Consider the following 6,589-nt stretch of genomic DNA (forward strand, 5'->3'; position numbering starts at 1 on the left):
CAAATAGACTCTACTTCTTACCACCCTGAATTTCTCATCTTTGTGCCTTCTGGAGTATGTGCCTTCTAGAGTATGGTCGTTCGGAAGTCATCCTCTCAACGTTCGTTGCCTACTTCTGGAGTATGGACGTTCCGAAGTCATCATCTCAACATTCGTTTCTAGGCAGGTAGGTACACCCTACACTTTGTCATCCTTTGAGTGTCATTAACAGCATTAAGTATCTTGTTTCAACAGAGAATTTTTCAGAGAGATGATTGCAAAATAATAACATCATTAAGTATATTGTTTCAGCAGAGAATTCTAAGATTGCATACTCTATGTTGATTGTTGGGTTGTTTTGCAGTTTTACCCAGAAGTTACCCAAAAAATACTAATATGACTGATCTTTTATTGTTTCTCTAGCTTCAAGCTCACATCTCTAAGCCGCCCACCGACTACTGTCTATTTCTCTCGCTCCAAGCTCGCATCCCTGAGCATATATGAAAAGGCGTAAGTTGTTATTACTCCATAAATACCTCAGATGTAACTTGCTAATACATAATACCTATTTGTAGACAACCACCGGCGCAACCGCAACAAAGGAAACATGAGCTCCTCATCTAGACAACCACCGACGCAACTGCAGCAAAGGCAACATCAGCAACAGTGGAGACAGCCTCACCAACAACAAAGAAAAATAGAAACAGCAAGGTGAGGGGCCTGCACAACAAGAACTCCCAAGGAATCATGGCCAGCATAGGCAAGCTCACTGAGGCCGCTAGATTGAGGGGAGAGGTGGTAGCCTTGTGGCCCTCAGAGGCAGCTCATTGAGGCCGCTCGACCGAAGGGAGAGGTAGTTACCATATTTTAATGTCTAGTTCGCAAAGGTCAGTCTTCAAGATGTGAGGTGTCCAGCCCCCCTCACAGCCCACCTTAACCTGCCTGCCCATGCCACGACACATGTACCCATAGATGGTGTAAATACAACTATAGTATATGCAGCCAGTTTATATACAAGCATGTTCTTGACCCTGAGCTGAGCTAACATTTAATGCCCTAGACTAATGCCAACATTATTTTAGGTAGTATTTTAAGAGTTTGAAAATATCAAACAAGCAAAAAAGTTATAACCTATTCTTTTAGCTTCAGATTAACTTCGGTCCTCGAGAAGACGCCAAATAACATGATAAACCAATATATGTCTAAAAAATTTGTTTATAGTTTGTGAGCTAGGACTAAGAAACAACTGAAATAATACTAAACGACATGTTTCCAATTACTATAGTCCCATGCCGGGACGACAGGGACTAAAAATCATAGACATGGCGCACGATTCGCAAATTGAGTGTAATAGTTTTACATATCTTCATTTATTAGATATTTGTCAATTTTAATAAATAGACATGGCACATGATTTGCAAATTGACTGTAATAGTTTTACATAACCTCATTTATTAGATATTTGTCAATTTTAATAATTATCAATTGTTGTTGGTTATATCCATTGTTCCCGAAAATATTATTATCATTTATATATTTTAAAATTTTCTATGAAAATAAGGTATTTATAGGAAGCCCAAAGGAGGCATGGTCATAATAATGAAAATTTGGAATAACAAAATATAATAGTTCATAACATTGGAAAATTGGAACAACAAACTCAATAAAAAAATAGAATAGTTTAATAGATACACATTACTAATATATTCAAAACAATTTATATATTTATATTTATTTTCCAATGAAAAAAAAATTCAAATATCCTTCTTAGAAAAGGATGAAAACTTGTCTTACTATCATTCTTAGAATACGATTTCCAATATATCTAAAACTATTTAGGTTCGTATATTAAATATGAAACAAATGTAGCTTGTTTTTCACCTAATAATTCTTAACATTTCAAATCAAATACACCGTTATACAAATTATTCTCCAAATGCTTAAGAACATTTCCAAAAAAAGGGTAATAGTTTTTCATAGCTTTGGATGTATTTTGGGTGATTGGAAGAAATGTTGTTATCCTTCAAAGATAGATATATTTGTGTGTAATATGCCCAACTCATAATAAGTATATCCTTGTACCGACTTCAAACCTAAAATATTAGCTTATGTAAAATCGTTGTTTGGAAAATATTTATAGTATATGTCAAATTAAATATAAATATGGTTCACAATTTCTAAAAAATGGCAATATTTTTCATAGCTTCTTAAAGTGAATATAATTTTGGTGGTTGGTAGAAATGTTGTTATCCTTGCCATTTAGGTTCAATTTTTGTGTGTGCCTGTTGATCTCATATTATGTATATCCTTGTAATGGATAAGCCTTTTTTTTCCTGAGAGTCTTAAGGATATATATATATATAGATATATGATTTTTTCTCTTTTTCATGACTTTCGTGTTGTAGGTAATAAAAAATAAAATAGCTCAAAATGAAATTCTCACTTTATTTTCTTTGCCCGAATCTTTCTCGTAATTTTACAATAGTTTCACTTTAAATTAATTAACTATGAATATAGATCCATCTTAACCATCTTGTAATGCATATCTAAATACAAGCTTATGTGAACATAACCACAAACACGTCCTAAATTAAGTTTGTTAATGTATATAGACATTTCATAACATAAAAAAATATCTATAAATAATTATTGCACAATAAAATATAATAAAAAATAAAAAACAATTTCTTATCTACTAAATAGTGCAACTAGCTGAACTTTCAACGTTCTAGTGCAACTAGATTTACTTCCAACATTCTCATTGAGAAATAGACCACATTGTTCATTTCTTTTAACAACAAATCACCCGGAGCTACTGAATCAAATTAAAGGGGAAATTTTTAAAATATGGGGTTAGAAAAATAATGATATGCCCGGTGAGTGACTGGGGTGTTACAATATTTTCTTGTCATGGTTTTTTTACATAATCAAATTATGTTTTATTTGGAATATAAACACCCAAACACAAAAAAGCCTTACGGAATAGAAATGGCATGGTTTTTGAGGTGTCAAATGAAAAGTCTACATCATCCATTTGAACATATGATATCTTTGAATGATCAATGAGATTAGCTTCATATAATTAAAAAAAATATAGACATGGCACACGATTCGCAAAATTGAGTGTAATATTTTTACTTAACTTCATGTATTAGATAGTTGTCGATTTTAATAAATATCAATTGTTGTATTCACTGTTTCAAATAGTACTATTCTTATTTATATAGATTTTTGACAATTTTAATATCAAGTGTGGTTGGTTATATCTATTGTTTCAAATAATACTATTCTCTTGATTTTTTTTGAAAATAAGATATTTATAGGTAACTCAAATAATACTATTCTCTTGATTTTTTTTTGAAAATAAGATATTTATAGGTAACTCAAATGAGCCGCAGTAATAACCATGAAAATTTGGAATAACAAAATCAATAAAAATAATAGAATAGTTCATAATAATGAAAATCTGGAATAAGAAAATCAATAAAAATAATAATTCAAAGTAAAGTAAAATTTTTATTCTCTTTTTTGGCCAATTTTTTATATAATTTTATCACTTAATTCTAAAATCATTATTAAACTAAAAATAAATAAATGAATAAAAGTCATATGCACATTATCAATCCAAAAACAATTTATATATTTATATTTATTTTTCAATGAAAAAATATTCAAATATGGTTCTTAGAAAAATATAAAAACTTGTCTTACTGTCATTATTAGAGTATCATTTCTAATATGCCTAAAACTATTTAGGTATGTATATTAAATCTAAAACAAATGTAGCTTGTTTTACCCCTAATAATTCTCAACATTTCAAATCAAATGCACCGTCATATAACAATATTTATAAAAATCATTTTTCACATGTTTAAGAAAATTTTGAAAATAATGGTAATAGTTTTTTTATAGCATTGTAAATTGGATGTATTTTGGGTGGTTAGAAGAAATGTCATTATCTTTCCTAGCTGGATTCAATTTCTCATGTTATATGTCGAACTTATAAGAAGTATGTCCTTGTAACAGCTTCAAACCTAAAATATTAACTTATGTAAAATGACTATTTGGAAAATATTTATAGTATAAGTCAAATTTAAATATAAATATGGTTCACAATTTCTAAAAAATGGTAATATTTTTTCATATCTTTGTAAAGTGGATATAATTTGGGAGGTTGGTAGACACGTTATTATCCTTCCCACATAGGTTCAATTTCTGTGTGTGATGTGTTGATCTCATAATAGGTATATCCTTGTAATGGAAAAGCATTTTTCCTGAGAGCATAGGAAAGAAAAATATATATGACATATTTCTTTAAGATTTTTTTTGTTTTTTCAAGAATTCATGTTGTAGGCAATAAAAACTAGAATAGCTCAAAATGAAACTCTCACTTTATTTTCTTTGCCCAAATCCTCATAATTTTACAATAGTTTCACTTTAAATTAATTTACTATGAGTAATCGTAACCATGAGTCTTGCCAACACCGAGAGGCATCAAATCACTTATGTGCAAACGTTTTTTAGAGTGAAAAACTTGAAAAAATGTTTTCATCTCGGGACATATATGTGTGTGTAGTATGTGTCATTTTTCATTGTTTAATTTGCATAAATAGATTGAATGCCTTTAAAATCACCCTTGACACTTGAATTCTTATACAACTTAAACTTGTAATTCAAATAAGCTGTTTTGTTAGATTTAAAAAAAAATTAACTAAAAAATATAACTTTAAAAAAAAAACCAAAATATAGAATAATAATACTATTTAATAATTAACATTGAAATATTTAATTAAAATAAGTGTAACATATCTTGACCAACTCAACTCATTCGTGGATACATTGAAGCCCAATTTTCATGCCATATAACCCTGGGAAATGTGTGCTCTACATATTTTTCCTTTCATGGGAGTTACCAGCATGTTGTAATGCATATCTAAAAGCATACTTATGTGCATACAACCACAAATACGTCTTAGATTAATGGGAAATGTGTGCTCTACATATTTTTCCTTTCATGGGAGTTACCAGCGTGTTGTAATGCATATCTAAAAGCATACTTATGTGCATACAACCACAAATACGTCTTAGATTAATTGAGTTTGTTAACATGTATAGACATTTCATAAGCATAAAGAAATATCGATAAATAATTATTGCAAAATAAAATATAATCAAAAATAGAAGACAATTTCTTATCTTTTAAATGGTGCAATTAGCTGGAGACTTTCAAGGTTCCATAAGAAATAGACTACATTGTTCATTTCTTTAACTGGAGGTCACCCCGAAGTACAAAAGTCATATTAAAGGAGAAATTTCAGAAATATTACGTTACAAAGCTAGTGATATACCGTATTGGGTGATTGCGGTGTTACAATATTTTCTTGTCATGGTTTTTTTAGACACTCACATTATGTTCTATTTTGAGCATAAACACACCAAACACAAAAAGCCTTAGGGACTACAAATGTCATGTTTTTCGAGGTGTCAAATGAAAGGTCTACATCATGCATTTGAACATGTAATTTGTTGAATGGTCAATAAAATTAGCTTCATATATAAAAAGCCATAGACATGGCACACGAGTGTAATAGTTTTACATAACTTTATGTGTTAGGTATTTGTCAATTTCAGTAAATATCAATTTTTGTTGGTTATATCCATGGTTTCCAATAATACTATTCTCAGTTTTTGAATTTTTTATGAAAATAAATTTCATACGGTATTTATACGTGACTCAAAAGAGGTGTGGTAATAACAATGAAAATTTGGAACAACAAAATCAATAATAATAATAGAATAGTTTAAGATAGAATTCTTACTCTAGGTCAATCTTTTCTTATAATGTTACAACTACTTAATTCTAAAATTATTATTAAACTAGAAATAAATAAATAAATAAAACTCACATGCATATTATCAATATATTCAAAACAATTTATATATTTATATTTATTTTCCAATGAAAAATATTCAAATATCCTTCTTAGAAAAGGATGAAAACTTGCCCTACTATCATTCTTAGAATATCATTTTCAATATAGCTAAAACTACTTAGGTACGCATATTAAATCTAGAACAAATATAGCTTCTTTTTCACCTCATAATTCTCAACATTTCAAATCAAATGCGTCGTCATATCTCCCACATCAACAACAACACTCCCAAGGGCCATCCCAACCACACAGGTATCATTCCCCTAGGTCCCAATGAGTCTTTAAGTTATTAAACCTCTGGATGCTCCCATGCTATAGAAATGCCAATGTCCAAGGAGCTCTAGATGCTCCCACGAGACTGCATGCCTCCGTCGAGGGATTGTTTCTAGTAGACCTGTGCCAGAGTGTGTGGGATTTAAGGCACTTTTCAAGCCCAAAATTTTAGCCACTTCACAAAATTTTTTGTAACGTCAAGAATCCATTAAACACATGATGAAAATACCAATAAACCAAAGACTAACTCCAGGACTAGGTCTGACCATCCCCAACCGAGACTAACATTCTATCAAACGTTTGGAATCAATGCAATCTATAGGTGTAAACAAAAGATTTAAGCATAGGGGTCTTATACTTATCTGAGAATCACTAAGAAGCATCGATCCACTATATCATTTAAC

This window comes from Pinus tabuliformis, chromosome 4_2 (genome assembly GCF_031772625.1).
Source record: "Pinus tabuliformis cultivar Carrire ecotype Pingquan chromosome 4_2, CPIR1, whole genome shotgun sequence".
In the NCBI taxonomy this organism is placed as follows: domain Eukaryota; kingdom Viridiplantae; phylum Streptophyta; class Pinopsida; order Pinales; family Pinaceae; genus Pinus; species Pinus tabuliformis.